The sequence below is a fragment of the Ooceraea biroi genome, chromosome 4 (assembly GCF_003672135.1).
Source record: "Ooceraea biroi isolate clonal line C1 chromosome 4, Obir_v5.4, whole genome shotgun sequence".
NCBI lineage: Eukaryota > Metazoa > Arthropoda > Insecta > Hymenoptera > Formicidae > Ooceraea > Ooceraea biroi.
Window position 1 is genome coordinate 15865319 of NC_039509.1, and position 16445 is coordinate 15881763.

Here is a 16445-nt window from a genome sequence, read left to right on the forward strand (position 1 = left end):
GTGGGGCGTCCTCCGAATGGCAGGCTGGTGGGGGCCCCTGAAGTCTTTCTCCTGCAGTGAAAGAGGGGCCAGGGGGAGAGCAGCGTGTTTCCCCCTCTTCCTCCCCCTGTCTCCCCTCTCCGACGTTTCTGTCTCTTACCCTTTGGAGGGGTTCAGTCATCTTGCGCCAGTCGAGCCACGCGCACTCTCCTTTCTGACATTCTGGGCTCGCTGGAGAACCCAGACCACCGGAGGACCACCCCGACGAGATTCTGACGGCGGCGGCTGGAACGTTATTGACATCGCGGGGGTGGCGTCCCTCGTCTGCCGCCGAGAGGGTGGCGGCGGCGACACGCGGCGAACGAATTTCGCGCCGGCCTGAGGAAGACGCGAAGCGAACCGCCCTCTTCGGACGCGGAGTTCGGCAGACCACCCCCACTTCTTCCCCCTCTCGAGTGGGTCGCATGAGCGCGCGCGCGCGCGCGTGCGAGCGTGCGCCTCCCTCCTCATCGCGGGTGCTTAGACAGCTACGGGAATCGAAGACATACGGGTACCGTGTTTCGCGGGTGGAGAACCCGCGCGTGTCCTACGCGATCGCCCTCCGGGACAGCGAGGATATTACAAGTCGGGACGATAACGCGGACAATACCGAAAACGCCATCCCCCTCTCGCGATTCTAGTGCGTATCCGATCGGAGAGCTCAATTGAGTGTTCTCAGTGCTGTTACCAAACCTGTCATCCTTGTGTCCCTTCTAGGAAGGGATGATACTCTCTTCACGACAAAGTGGACACTCTGATTCGCGTTTGTGAAAAATTCTTGTCTTGGGAGTATCGGATCGGGGGTGATGCGCGATGAGATTTAATTGCTCGGAAGATCAGTGGTGGTTGGTTTAAATCAGCGATCATTTGGACTAAGGGGATGATTAGAACTCGAGCGGGCATGCTGAACGATCAGTTGAATGCCTACCGGAGGATCTCGAGTGACGGTGTTCAGAGTGGCACGAATCACGTTCAGGGTGTTTGATGAGGGTGGAAGTGAGGAATCTCAGTGGGGAATTTCGAAGAGGGAGGAGCTGGTGCGTGCTTCGTGGCCCTGAGGGAAGTCTCGCGGAGCTCTGCAACGAGGGTTGATCGCTTTTCTAGTGATCGACGACGAACCCAAAGACTCGTATCTGGATCGTTCGGTGTGAGTGACCGCGATCGCGGGGATATCTTGCGAGTTTGGTGCGCGAGCGATTTTGAATTGTCACGTTTCTCAAGTGAACGGACTAGGGCTGAAGTAGCCGGGGGTGATTAGTGTGGATAATCGATAACTGTTCACGAGGCTTTTATTGGCGACACGCATGTCCGAACTGTGGTGATATCGACGGGAGTGATGCGTAGAAGAAACGGAGATACTAACTAGAGAGCAAGAGGTAAAGTCCACTTCCGGTTCTTACGAGCGAACTATCAATGTTTTGTCCATTATCGCAAACTGATACGGTATCGACTCGACGAGAAAATTCGGGTGGGAAATTCGGGCTTTAATGTTGACGCAAAGGGGTAAAATCATATATTTCTATGATAAGCTTTTTGACAAAGAATCGATATCGCACACGTTAGTAATAACGTAATAATAATATCATTCTGCCTCGCAATTTCGCAATTGGAACGAGACGGTGCGCGAGAATGCCGAATGGACAGCACTTCCATTTTCATGAAAAACTCTCGACGAAGTTGTATACTTCATAGCCAAAGAGGCGTATATAAAGCCATCTTGCTAAACAATGTTAACAAGAGTGTGTTGAAATTATGTCATGCCGGCGATAGGTTATTGCACGAGGAGTTGTAAAGAAGTTGGCAGCTCGTCGCGAGCGAGCTCCTCGAGATTTCCGCGGTGCGTTTCGGCGCGCCTCTCGGGAACGAAATTAGCTCGTGGAATCGTTCCTGACGATTCCGCGAGGTTCGCCGCGCAAAAATCCGCTCGGGAAACTCGCGCGCCAGCATTCTCGAGCCCTCCCGAGTTTTACGTTGGACCGCAGATCGATTTGGCAGAATACCGCGCGACGAGCCGTCCAAGTACCGGTGCCGTCTCGCTCCAACTGCGCTTTACAACCTCGCGTTGTGGTCCCGAGAGGGATTTCGGCGCTTTTCTGTCTCCTCCAAAAAATGAAGTCGCCGATGCCGCGCTTCACACGTAAGTGTCAACGTGAAAGCATTCGCGACCGATCAACAGTCGGCTAAAAAATTATCGTCCGGCGACCGTCGACCTTCCTGCCTGTGGAATTTGACCTCGATCTCTCGACAGGAGAGTTTCCTGACCAGATTATGTCACTTCCTCTCGTGAGTTTTTATTTTTTTCTCACGGAAGTCACCGCCGTTTCTCTACGCCCACATCGCGTCCAGCATCTCGTTCTCATTACGGCGTTACGCTCTCCGATAAACGTTTCGCGGATACCCGGTTTTGTTATCGCACTAAAAACTCGGATGTATTCATTCGATCCGCAAACTTTGTGTGCTTTCGTCATATTTACGACTAATTTATCAGGATTAACATTATTATCTTGCAGTACACGAGTGCTAATCAAACACGCGTCTTCCGCGTCTTCCAATATTATCACAGTTCTTTACGGCAAAGCAATATTTGCTCTAATAATTATTTCGATCATCTCATGTAAATTACAGGACGAGAAAAATTTCGAGAATTTAAAGTAGCGAGATTTCGAAATAAAAGTACACTTTTAAAGAATCACATAAAAGATGCGAGAGTATTTAAAAAGATCAGCACGTTATTCGTAAAACAAGAGACTAAAGCGAGTGAACGATCAGAGGAAACGGCGAGGGAGTCACGCGGAACGCCTGTGGATAATCGGCGCGGACAAAAACGGGACAAAGAGACAATCGAGAGGAAGCGGCGAACGAGGGAGGACGCAAGGAAGAAATGAAGAAATCAGGAAAGAGGCGGAATAGGAATCGGAGGAAGGTGCAATGAGTAGAGGAGCGAGGAGAGTGCGGGGAACTGCCGGGGTGTCGTGTACGTTGATATACGTTGCAGGATATATCGGCAAAAGGAGGAAAAGACACGCGCGAGACGGAGGACAGGATGGAAGGGACGGAAAGGGTCGGAGCTCCGGTACGGAGGAACGCGAACGCGGGGAGAGTGCCCGGGAAGAGAGGGAAGAAAACCACGAAACAATTGGAGGAGCGGAGGCGGCCGCATTTCATGTTGCCTGGCATCGGCTCCCTTTAAAGAGTCTCTTGCTTTTTGTTAGCTCTTCGAAAATTATGATTGTTTGTCCGCGAGATTTACTGCTCGGAGGCTCCCTCGACGCGCCGTTGCGTTACGTGTACGTGTGTGTGCACGCGTGTGTGCGCAAGGCGCTCCCCGAGAGGGCACCGCGATCTTTCTCTAGGCCGCGAGCGGGTCTCGCGGGGGCGATGGAGATGGTGGAGGTTTACCGAGATTAAAGAATCGAGAATTTACAGCGCTTGCTACCAAACTGGAGCTCGGCTCTGCGTCCTTCTCCTTTTCCTTCTCTCTCGCTCGCTCGCTAATTTCCTTGTCGCGCTATCTCGTCCCGGATTTGCTAAATTAGCCGCTGTTTGGATTAAGAGATTGCGCTTTGAGTCGAAAAAACCTCCGCTGAAGCTGCCTGCGAATAGCGCAGCTTACGTGAGAAAGCGACTGAGTTTGCAGTTGCCGTGTGGGAGAATGAGAAATCACAAGCAGATTCAAGAAAATATTTTTATTGTTTATTTTCCATCGCAAGAAACTGCGGTGGAATATAAAGTTTGCTTATATAAAGTTAAACGCACTGCACCGCACATATAGCTATCGATGTGTGGTCAAAGCTGGTAGTACTTATTATGTATTTTTATTGGGCGTTTATTATCTATGCATTCCTCCAGATCGATCAATCAATCCTTTATAAATATCATGTAAAAAGTTAAACTTGCAAATATATTCAAAAATATAAACACATTTTATATTTATCTACACCGCGGAAAATAAAATTATTTCAAACGATTCTGAAGTACTTGTCCATCGAGAGAGAGTTACGTGGTTCCCGAATAGCTTTTCTGAAAAGCATTCCCTGACTGACTGTTGCTTTTAGCTTGGACCGCAACGCATATTCCATGGGACACCTGTTGCCGTGTTCGAAGTTCGACTTCGCGGCGCGCAGCTTTTCCCATGGATTCGCTTAGGGCGGCATCGCGGCACGCCGAAATTTTACCCGCTAAGCTGCTAACCGCGTCTGCTCGGATGGCGAACATCCGGCTGATTTATTCGCGAACTTATTGTGGCTGCACGGACCGGGAACGAGTCGGAGCTCGAGAGAGAGAGAAAGAGAGAGAGAGAGCCGACCGAACGACCGCGACTCCAAAAAGCGAGTTCTCCGGCGCGGCGATCGCTCTATAAATTTCACGAGTCTTTCGAACCCTATATTTTCTCGTTATCCTCGCGTTTTGCACGACACGTTTTATTAAAGTACGATAATTTTACGAGAGGGCCGGCCGTCCCCCTTCTGCCTCGGCCTGACTTCTTTTTCTTTCACGGTTCGGCGCGCCGCGCGAGATCCTCATCTGCTTTTGTTTACAGTGCCTTCGTGTAAAACTTGACTCCTTTCCGTATTTGTCTCGTTACTGCTTTCACCGTTCAATTCATCGCTCGTGGAATAATTGTAATGCTAATTCCGTTAATTACGTGCTAAGTGTACATTCGTCGCCGAATAACGTCGAATTCTCGGGGGTTTAATTTAACGCCCGCGGATTTTTATCTCTCGTTTTATCCGATATAAATATATGCGATGCTAATTAAGACCATACGCCGGCGCACGGACAGCGACGACGCGAAGACGTGTGTGACGCGTGATACGTCGATGAAAACACGGAGACACGATATAATCTGTGCTTTTAATAACGCTCACACTCGCGCGAGTAATGTATTCAATTTTACCCGCACGTGGCTTTGTCATCTGCGATGCAAATATGGTTTGCGCGATATTAATTACGATGATATCATCGTACGGCGCGTACCTCAAAGTACTTTTCCCGTTTAGATATAAATATCCGCGGTACCCTCGAAATACATGTGGCAAAGGGATGCATACGTACGCGCGACGTGCCCCTGCGCCGCCAGCCAGAGCGAAATGTGAAAAGTAACGCGGATTTAATTGAACGCCGCTCGTGCACGCGCGCATTAATGTTAAACTTTGGACGTTTAACCATTTTAATTGCGCGAATATCATCGCCGCGCGAGGCGCATCCCGCGGTCGTCGTCGTTGACTCCTCGCGCATATATCTGACCATGCTCCTTCTGTCTCTTTCTCTTTTTCTTTCTCGGCGAGGCAGCGCACTCGGCAGTAAAAGGCCTAAAGTTTTTAATACTTTCAGTTGTTTTTATGGCGGCTGGCATTTGCTCTTTTTTATTGTTTCTCCCTCTTTTCCCTTGCTCTTTCTTTCTCTCCTCCCGCTTTCTCGGAGGAACGCGCGCGGGAGACTGTCGGTGAAAGAAAAAGAGAGAGAGAAAGAAAAGAGGAGACTCACAAGTCAGCCCTCTCTGATGTACGACTCGGCGGTCCGCGTGAAAAAAATCCCATAAACCAGTAAAAAAGCACGGGGTCTCTGGGCCAGAGGGGACGGCACGGAGGGACGGAGCGAGCGGAAAAGAAGAAGAGGACGCGAACGAGGGAGCAGGAGGGAGAGGTTCCAGTATCGCCAAAGGAATTCCTCTTATGACGAACTACGCATGATTTTCTTTCGTCTGCCCCCTTCCCGCACCCCACCATCATCCCCATCTCATCCCCCACATCCTCCCCCGCCCCCCAGTCCTTCCCTGCTCCGTCGCGGCCTCACCCGACAGCCCCAATGCGCGTTTCTTCACCTTCGTTTCGGCCCTTTCTCTGCCTCGTCCGATTCTTTCGCGCGAGTCTTAATCCTTCGCATCTGTCTATCTAATGGCGTCTTAATTAGCCGTAGTAATGCCGAAGTGTTTTACGTCTCGTCGACATAGAGGTGGCTGAATCGCTTGGCCGACGTGGTCTCACCTTCGTCATAAATCTCGAATGACCGAAAGTCTGTTTTTCAATCGTATCGCAATTTTGTTCCGATGAGACGCGATTCGAGGAGGGTGATGAGAGGAAGCGTGATCGATGATCGCGAGATCATTTCCGCAGAAGACGGGAGCTGTCCCTTCTGTAGGACGATAACGGACGATGGTCTGGGTACTTCGGCGTATTTTTTTTGTTTCTTGCAGTTTTCTTCGAATATTTGCGAGGCGGACGTCAAACCGCACGCGGTTTCGATGGATAAATTAAAAAGGCGGAGACAAAAGCGGGTCATGTGACAAATGACGCACACATGTGGCATCGTTTTGCGTCTATTATTTGTGCCTGTCGCGGAGGTCTTACACCCGGGCTGGAAAATATGTTCTCTCTTTACTGCCTTAGCATACGTTCTCTTACGCTACGCTCGCGTGCACTCGCGTGCACTCGCGCGTTCAGTTATTCGAACGTTGATCTATGCATTCAGGTATACCGACATAGTTTGTTTACATTATAATGAATTGTAATTAATTAAATTATATACTAAAATTGCGAACGCGATCAGATTTCTGAGACTGGCCGTTACTACTTACTTTCTACTGGATTGAAGCAAAACAAATTTTCACGAGGATTTGATATCTACATTCGCAACGTTGTTACGAAACTACAGCGACATCAACGACCTTTCTCGATGAATTTTACATTATTTCTCATAACCAAACGCAGACGGAAGTGACGACAGAAATGCTTTTGTTGATGATAATCGGTCGCGCGAATATGTAAATTTAACGATATATGTACGTGTAGGGAAAATCAACGCGAATCTTGCGGCAAGCAATAACGAAGAATCAGTGATCTCTATGAATAGTTATAGGTCGTTTCGCATAAATTAGGCCGCGAGGAATTAATAGCTAATTCAGCATTTTCAATTACGGCGCGCGAGTGGGAATTCAGCGCGCCGCGCGGGGTATGAAACTTATAAATATGGAGGCGAATCGCGATTCGACCCGTTCTTCAACATCGCGAACCGTGGGCGAGACACTTTTCCGAGCATTGTGACGCTAATTGTCGAATTAGCACGCGATTCCTCTCCACGCAAAGAGATCGCAAAGCTTGTCGCGAGCGTTTTCATTACACCAACGTAATGTCAGCAACGACAAGTTATTCTTTTTCGGCGTCTCGCATTCCGATATTAAAATTGAGAACTGCGACCAGCGGTTTTCAGCGTTAAATCTTCAGCACGTGGGAAGCAAAGCGGGTTCTTCCATAATCTTGATGGACATTGCTAATTAAAAAAGAACGTTACATCATCCTAACATATAATGCTCGTCTCTCCGCCTTCGAGAGCTTCAACATGCCATTAGTCGTTTCAGTTTGAAGCCGTCGAACATTGCAGCGCGATGCAGAACTTCATCGCGATGCGAATTCTTATTCATCGATGCGGATTCACCCCGTAGCTCGCGCGGTGCCCCGCGGATCGTAAACGTTTCCCGCGCTACCAGCGCGAGTCCGGCGTCCCGATGAATTATGATTTCGACGATCATCTCGATCGGGAATCTTCGAATCGTACGGGGTAGAGGAGGAGAAGAAGGCGTAGAAGAAGAAGAAGAAGGCCGCCCCGATCGCAGCACCATCCGTAATTTCAGATAGAGTCGGTGCCGGGTGTTATTAAACCTGATAGCCCAGCGAACGTTTCTCTCCCTCGCGGGTGTTCCCCGACTTCAATTTAAATCGGTGACTCTGCTCTTCTGTACCTACCCTGTCCCTACGTCCACTCCTCCCACCTTTCGCGTCCTTCGCCTCCCCCGTGCCGACTGTTTCACGGCGCATCCACCCTCACCGAGCCGCGAAGTCGGGGCCCGAAGGACCCGATTCGGTCGACAGTGAGGAGAAGCGAAATAAGATCTACGACTGGATCGAACGCAGAAAGGACGTCTCTCCGCTATTCGTTAGGTTTAACGATAACGACCGGTTATTAACTCACGATAATTATCGATTTTAATTATCGATGCGATTCGCCGTTAACCACCGGGCCTGCGCGTCTCTTCGTACGTTCTCGGATACGGTCAGCGCCTGAAAAGGCCCTTTGTGGTCCCTTAAATGTTTCTCGCGGACAAAACATCCCGATCGAGATATCTGATGACGTTCTCTTGAACTTTGTATGGATGACTTTCTCTTTTTCTAATATCGCTCTTTGGAATAATAATGTAAAAAGAAGAAAAGCAGAATCTGCTAAATGGGAATTAATATCTCTTTAACATCGCGCGATATTTGATTAATTTTCCAAAACCTTAATTGAGAATTGCAGATATATGTATGATTTCGCAGTTTCTCTTTCAATCAGGAATTAAGGTAATTGAATGAACGAATGAGCCTTATAAAAAATCAAACGGTTACACTGATGTGTTAAACTTAGCGTATCATATATCTTTCTGAAAATTGTTCCCAGTTCTTGTCACGCTCGTACGTACACTGAGCGCTTAATGGTGTCATAGCTGAGATCGTTTGTCAGGACGAGTCTCCTGACGAGTCAATGCCACGTCTCTCACTCAAAGGAAGGCTCATCGTGTCTCACGATGAACAATTATTCGCAATACATTGCCGTTGGCAGTTCCGTTTCAAAGGAGCTCGTGACGGAGTATACAGATCTCGCTCTCTTTTTCCAACAAGTCGCCAGCGTGGAACTTCTTCCAAACTTTACGACTGCATAATTTATGAGACTGAATTTTTCTTCTAATCGCTGTTATATCAATTCGATAGTTTAATAACAAATGACTTAAAAATTACCGAAACTCATAAATTGCTTTCGCAACAACATACGATTACAATACGTAACGGTCCTGATAAAAACAGCTGCAAAAACTATCTAACGCATCCTATTCTTACATGGCGCGTTTTCCGCGGCTTTAAGAATCCAGTGGCGACATTAAGTCGCACGTGAAAATTAGCAACGTCAGCTATCAAATGAAATCCATGTCGGACATCCGCGACCATCGGATCGTCGGTGTCCCTCGCGCGCGTGGCGGCGGGGTCGTAAATCGACATCGAGCTCGTGGAGAACGACGTGACGTTCTTCCCATAGAGCAGGAAGTGACCGGCAGCGCGAGACGGACGTCGCGCGTCGTCCGCTCTCGCGACCGGTTCTGCCGATCGCGGTTTCATCGCGTCGCACGGCGGATCCGGGGCTCTCTCGCTGGTTGCTCTGGTGGTGCTCGCTGTCGCGCGCGCGCAAGCGTGAGATCGACCGTTATTCAGGAATTAATTCATAATTAGAGCGGCCCACCTATGGGGAGAGCCTAACCCACATTCCAGACACCGGCTGTCCCCGGCGGCGCGGCAGGCCAGCTCGTTTCCAGCTTTTCTTTTCTCTCTTGTCTGCTCTTGGCCTCTCTTCCTCCCGTCTTCTTCGCGCCACCACCTCATCGTCGTTGTCGACGTCGTCGTCGTCGTCGAGATGGTCCCTCTCCCTGCCGCTCTCCTCCTCCCACACCATCTCGCCACCTGGTCCTCTCACCTACGCACCATCAGCGGACTACCGCCAGCATGGTTTTGTATGGTTTCTCCCCGCTGACCCCTCTCACGCCGCTCGCGCGCACACGGCAGCCGGCAGCCGTGTTATCCGCGTTATCCGCATGCCACGGCGCGCATACGGTGACACTCCTGTGGAAGAATGCGCCACACAACCACCGCGACCGACCAGAATCAGCTGATTGATTCGCCTTCCTCCGACAGTGATCTGGTTTCGAGCAGCGGTATCCGTGAGCGCGCGCGCGTGGATACACGTCTATGCGAGGACATAACGCGGGGACGAGCGTGCCTGCTGATGGAAACTCATTCTGGCAAATCCGCGTCGAATGTATTATAGGAGTTGATAGAAACCAGCTCCAGATGGACGACGGTTTCTGCTCGCGACTGCGGATAGAGATCGGATCGGGAAATGAGAATTTCTGCAACACGAGGTCGGATTGTTCTCGCGCTCATGATCTGTTCGTAATTCTAATCCTGGTGTCATGTCTCTATCACGAGAGATAGATTAACATTTTTATTAAACGTTGAAACATTTGTACGTGTGATAATGTACGTTGTCGTCTGGAGAGCAACATGCACGTAGAAATTCGTAACACCCGAGACGTCGCGATGGCGCGATATCGTTTCGCCGGTACCGCGTCTAGCCGTGATGTATTTCCGTCTGCCGCGAACGCGAGAGGGGAGTCCTCTTCTGTATCATTTCGCAGAGTGTCATAGTTCACACGTTAATAACGGCGCGCGCCCACGTCTCGGCCTGAAATCGTAGTAGGCCGCGCCGCGGCTGAAACGCGATATCGCGTTAACGCGGACGCGATGGATTAGAAAGTGGATTTTCGATGTTACCGTTCGCCGTCTTCTCCTCCGGTTTCAGATGCGATCGGCCGCGCGGCCCGATATCGATATTCGCCACGCGCGTTATCGGGGCTCACGATCGCGCGTGCGATCACGCATGCGATCTTGGGTAAACGGTACGGATCTCAAACGAGACTAGAGATTCCGGGCCGCCGTTTCAAAATCATTTTCGAGCGCGTTTTCAGTTTTATTTACATCGCATTTTCGCCTACTCGCAGCAATACCGCGGCGAAGGGGCGTGCGGCGTCTCGCGGAAACGCGTTATCTTTCGCGCGGCTTGTACCTGCGCGACGATAGCGCAGCTGCAAGGAGTCTGGAGACGCCGTAACGGAAGAACGCATGCCGAGTTGCAAGTGGGTCAGCTGGATTCTGGTTTAAGTACGTGCGTGCGTGCGTGCGTGCGTACCTACCGTCGCCTTTGTCCTCGCGAAAACTCTGGAGCCAGACTCGTCGTTGCGTTAAGAATATTTCGTACAATGAAAGGAAATTTTTTTCTTCGAGGAACGTTAACTTTGTCGTATAATCTTTAATTGTGTAACATGTGCGAAAAAATCAACGGAAAGAATTTGGAAAGAAGGAGAAAAATAAAGAGAGAAAGAGAGTTTGATAGCGAAAGCATCGATGAGCAACGGTTGTGTAATTAAAATTCACGTATCGCGCGCGCGGTGGCATGCGTATCAATAAAGTTTTGCATACTTTATAAGCACAAATTTCGAGAACGGTCTGGCGACTGAATACGCGTACGTGAGAAATGCGATAATTTCGCGAAAGCGGAAATCGCTGGCGTGGTTATTGATTTGCGATCGTACGGTTTTTCGCCGTTCGCGAAAAATCAAATTGCTGACGCGGTGAAGTTCGATGGGGTCGTCGTCCTGCACCCGTTTCCGTTCCCACTCTCTGCCGTCTCTTTTTTCCTCTTGATTATTTTTACTCCATTCAATTCTGCATGCATATTAATTAGCCATCCAATACTTCGTGATACGCATTCGCGCTATCGATGATCGACCGATCGTTCAGCGTTATCCCATGATCTGATCAAAAACGAGTTATGGAAATAATATCGCGAGCTTGCTTAGTAAAAAAAATATGTTTTTAGCTTAGAGTGACAGCTACATATTTGTCAAGTTTTCTGTCCGTGATCGAGTTTGAGGAACGTCGTAACGAGGAACCATATACGAGCCTCTAGGTTCCGAGGTATCAGATCCCGCTTAGGTAACTTGCGAGTCTATACAAATTTTTCGTCGGTTCAATCGACGTGGTCGGGCAACTCGCGCGTTCCATAAACCGCTAATATATCCCGCGGACGTGTATTCTACATTACGGAGCGCACGGAAAGAAAAGGAGGCGACGCTTCGACGCGCGACGCCAAAATGCAATTCGTCGCGCGACAAGAGGTCGTTGCACCGCGTGCCCTTCCTGTTTCCACCTCGCGCTACCTCCAACGCCTTCGTTCGATCGTGCCTTCGCGGGACGATAAATTACCTCGGCGCGCCGCGATCGCGACAATTCCTCCCACTTTCGAGAGAAAAAAAAGGAAAAGAAAGGAGCGAGAAAAGCGGAGGCGGGGAGGAGGGCGCGTGACAAATCTATCCGCGATCCACAATATCGATCGCCACCGAGTAAAAGTCAGATCAGAGGTCCGCGTCGTTTTGAAGGAAGACGCGTGCGTGAGCGAGGCCATTACTTAATTGACGCGGCGCTCCGGTTTATAATTAAACACGCGAGTTGCATGTTCCGCGCGCAATTAACATCGCAAGTTATGCGATTTTTCTATAGCCGCGAAGAGCGGACCACCGACCGCTCGTTCCGGGGAATTGGTAATGAGGGTTAACGGTAAAACCGGGACAAATGAAATTTCGCTTGAAACAAGATCCAAGACATCGTTTCGCTCGAAAAGCGTCACTTGCGACGTTCCTAGAACTCCTAGAATTCGCGATTTCTTATCGTTTTATGCAGATAGCTCGAATTGCATTTTGCAGCAGGGTTTTATAACCATCCCATCCGCGTGATCGAAAATCCCCATGATCGTTCGTTGCACGCGGCCTCCGGATTTCGGGAAACAACGCGGGACGAGATGAAGACGATCGAGAGCGGACGAGCGAGCGGAGACAAGCGGCGGCCCGGCGAATCGTAAATTTAAATTTAGAGAGACGCGCGCGAGCGCGCGCGCACGTGAGCGCGCCTCTTCTTCGGCGCGGGCCCTCTCTTTCCCCCGGCATCTCCGCGCTCCCCCAGCATCCACGACCTGCCACTCTTTCGGTCTCTTCCCTCCGACGCCACCGTCGTCGAAGCGCGAGACTCGAAAAAGCGCCGATTCCCCCGCCCGCCGGCCTGTTACGCGTCCCGATTTGAATTTCAGAACGCGGCGCCGATTGGCCGGGTTTTGTCGTAAATTGCCGCGAAGCCGCCACCGGAAAAAGTTGTTCCGATTTTCAAGTCAGTGTCTGCCACCCTCCCCGATCGATCGTCCCCGGCGATCGTCTCAATAAGGAGATCGAAAGATCGACGACAGAGGATCCGCCGGGCGCGACCGTGCGACTCGCGCAAGAACGCGCCACGTTACCGCCTCTTTCCCTCTCGCTCTCGCTCTCTTTCTCTGTCTTTCTGCTTCTCTTTTTTTTGCCCTCCGGGAATCTCCGTTGGTTGGGTGCTTCGATTTGTCGATTACAGGTGGTACGACCGGATTTTCTGCGCGATTTCGGTGGCGTGCGACTTTTCGGAACACGTCGGAACGCGACTAATTTGTGTGAATTAAGCGAAAGAAAGGACACTCGAGATAACGGAAAGGGATTCCGGTGCTCCAAACTCTTCTGCGTGAGACATTTCGTTAGTCTCGTCACGACGAAGACGCGTCAATTTTTGTGTTGCAACGATTTCACAAGAGTAACTGCAAAAACATTCTGTTGATTTATTTTGATCCTACGAATGTGGGAAATGTGTGACACATTGACAGAAATTAGGTTTTTAATTTTAGTTCTCAAATAGAAGTCTTCTGGCAATCGTTTTCCTTCTTGATGGAATTCATGTGCATTTTGCTACCGCACGTTCGTTGATTCAGTGCGATTGAAGTCGCAGCCGATTCGAAGGAGGCTACCTTACGTGACTTCGAGTAAATTTGAAAATAGCTGGGTAGAGAAAAGCCTCATTCGCCGCTCTGTGAAATGCAACGGGGGAGCGAATGACTCTTGGCAATTTTAGCGAACGTGAGAAGTCTGGACGCGAATGAATCTACGCTAGATTCGTCCGCGTCCATTATAGACAGATCACGTTAAACGCTGGGTTGTTGGCACGATCTCGAGGAAAAGAATCCCACGAAGATCGCAGACACGTGCAATCAATTTTATTTATTTAAATCTTCTCCTATCGAGGAAGATTAATTTGCTGCACGCTAAATTCCCTGCTGTTGATTTTAATTGAAAAAAGAATAATAATTTTTGGTATCTGAGGAAATATGGAAGATAATTAAAAGATTAAGGTGTAGTATATGAAAAAAAAAGAATTGCTATGGAGTAACTTTTCGTGATCTGGCTTGGTAGCGAAGGAGTTAAAGCCGGAAAGAAGGGATATCTTCGTAGAGGCAGCACGCGTATCACCATCGCGTAAGTCACGGAAGGAAATTTCTTTAGACACTCGGGCGACCGTTTGACTTCTTATCTGCACGCCGTGACGTTCACATTTGAACGCCCACATGCGGAAGTTGACTTCCTCATCTAACCGCGGGACGGAACTTGGTCCGCCTTATTTATATAGTAGTTGATTTTAATTTTTACATAGACCGTCGTATCTCTGGTAACTTTGATTTTGAGGAAAGCACATGCGCGATACAATCTGCACTCTGAAGTTCTCACTGACCTTCTTCCACGTGGACAGATTTCTCGATTGATTTGACTTTGCCTTTAATTTCCTTGTCGAGGACATCGCTCTTGGAATCTCCGACTGAAAAACTTAGCATTTTCATCTGAAGCTTAATGACGAAATTTTCGTGAATCTGCCTTACGTTTTCTTTAAGGATCGAAACACGCACGTGTATCGAGTAGGTGTAACGTGTACGTCTCGCCGGTTTAATACCGCGGCGTGTATGTAACTAGGCCGCGTCGCGGTTCGGGTGTGGCCGTGTCGCGCATTGTTTCTGAAATTACGATATCGTTGTTATTAATATTTATATATTGCCCGCGCGAGGAATCGTCGTCGCGAGACTGCTGCTGGCTCAGCGACGACTTTCTAAAGCGATCGAATGCCATCGCACGGAGGAGACTGCTCAGCGATGTCCCGCCAGCCCGTTCTGGCGACAGCCATTGTGTCAAGCCAGTTGCGTCAAGCGATTCATGGAAAACTGAATCAGTTTGGAACTCGATGTTAATCAGAACCCAGAAAAGTCGCATCATTCTTGTAGACGCCGAAAAATGCGGGGCGAATTTGCGCGACAAATTTGCAAAACTCATTTACGGGTATCGCGACTCTAGGAATTCGTTGTCGCTTATCCCGGACGTGGCGAATAAAAATTGTAACACTAATGGGTTCAAGGCTGGTGTGTCTCGCACAAGAACGCGTGAGCGGGTGATCGTTTCACGGTAGCCACTCGCTCGCTCGTTCGTTCGCGGTCGTGAGACCGCTTGATACCCGGACAAGCAACGAAATCGGACGGCCGGGTGCTGCCGGGTTGATCGACATTTCGGGGGCGCTCGTTTGTCACAGAAGAGAGCCAGGGGTCCATTTGTCCCCGCGTGATCGCGCGATCCGGCAGTCCCGGTTCTCTTTGCCTGACCAGGCGCTACCTTCCTTCCTACTTCAGGCGGGCAGACAGACCTGATCAGCCGGCCGGCTGGTCGGTCAGCCGGTTGCTTCTTTCCTTTTTTAATTATTCCGTCCTTTTTACGGGCATTAAGATAAGCAGCCGCACCGCTTCGCCGGGCTATCGGTCAAAGTCACGTGGAGTTCGTCCCGCGATACATTCGAACACGGAAAGGATTGTTCCTCCCTGGTTCTTTAACTCTCCCGATCCATCTGTCTGCCGTGTCATACCGTCACGCGTCGACGAATTCTCGGTTCTTTCTCTCTTTATTCCGCTTTATCTCTTTCTCTCTTTCTTTCTCTGCCTTTCGAGCCTTTTCCCTTTTTCTTTTTATTCTTGGATGACGTGAGATCCGGGAGCGCACGCGAAGCGAAGGGCGAGTGATATCGGGCGAGGAGGGCGTGGAAGGCGTAAAGGGATTATTTTTTAACGAGCTCTTCCGCGAACGCGTTTCGTTGAAATTCCAGCGTGGTGTCGTGGGTGGACGGGATGGTATTCCGACGCGCGGATTTCTTCGGGCATTCGCGTTATGGTAATGGATGGCTGTCATAAAAATTCAGACGCCGGCTCGAGCCGGCTCCTCGTAATTATCGGATTTGAATTCTTCATATCACTCCGCGATCGACTCATTGACATTTTCGTCGAGTTTCACTCGTTGGAATTCCGCGTCTGTGCCCACGTTGCAATGTTTCTTCCACAATGAAAACGTGCGCGTAGATAACCGACACTCGTACGTAATCACTCGACTCGCTAGGTACGCACGAAAGTCCCGGGTAGTTTCTCTGCAACATTGATCGACGCGAAACTCCTCGACGTCGAATTACGCGGCGAATATTCGCGCGTTACCTCGCTCGTAATTGCGATATAATTACCAAAGATGATGCTGCCGCAATAATGGAATCCTTCTGCTCCCTGATGAGAATCAAGAGTTAGAGGGAGAGAAAGAGAAGAGTTTCTGCAACAATCAATTAACGAAAATTGAACCGTATATAATTAATGTATACCATAAAAGATATTCACAATTGATGTTCACGATCATTAACGGGCCATTTGGAGCACAGCGACAGTTCTCCAGGTGCTAATATTTAATCAGGATCGTAAATTATCGATTCAGTGATGTATCTGTGGCAGACGCACGTCAATGATATTTCCGTGCTGCGCGCGATATCGCGGCTCATTGATATTTTCATCGAGTTTCACAGGAAACACCGGAACTGCTGGATCATCATCATCATCATTATATCATCGTCGTTGTCGAAGCGCGTGATCGC

General features: G+C 49.6%; 1 protein-coding gene across 2 annotated transcripts in view; it reads left to right on the forward strand.

The window, feature by feature from the left end:
- The first annotated feature begins 208 nt into the window (after positions 1 to 208).
- Positions 209 to 16445, forward strand: part of LOC105284744 (zinc finger protein castor homolog 1) — a 79305-nt gene continuing 63068 nt past the window's right edge. The window contains exon 1 of one of the 2 annotated variants that reach the window (XM_011348495.3): positions 209 to 1394. The gene's annotated coding sequence lies outside the window, so the exon portion shown is untranslated. The remainder of the gene's footprint in view (positions 1395 to 16445) is intronic. The other variant, XM_011348486.3, reaches the window with a different exon arrangement.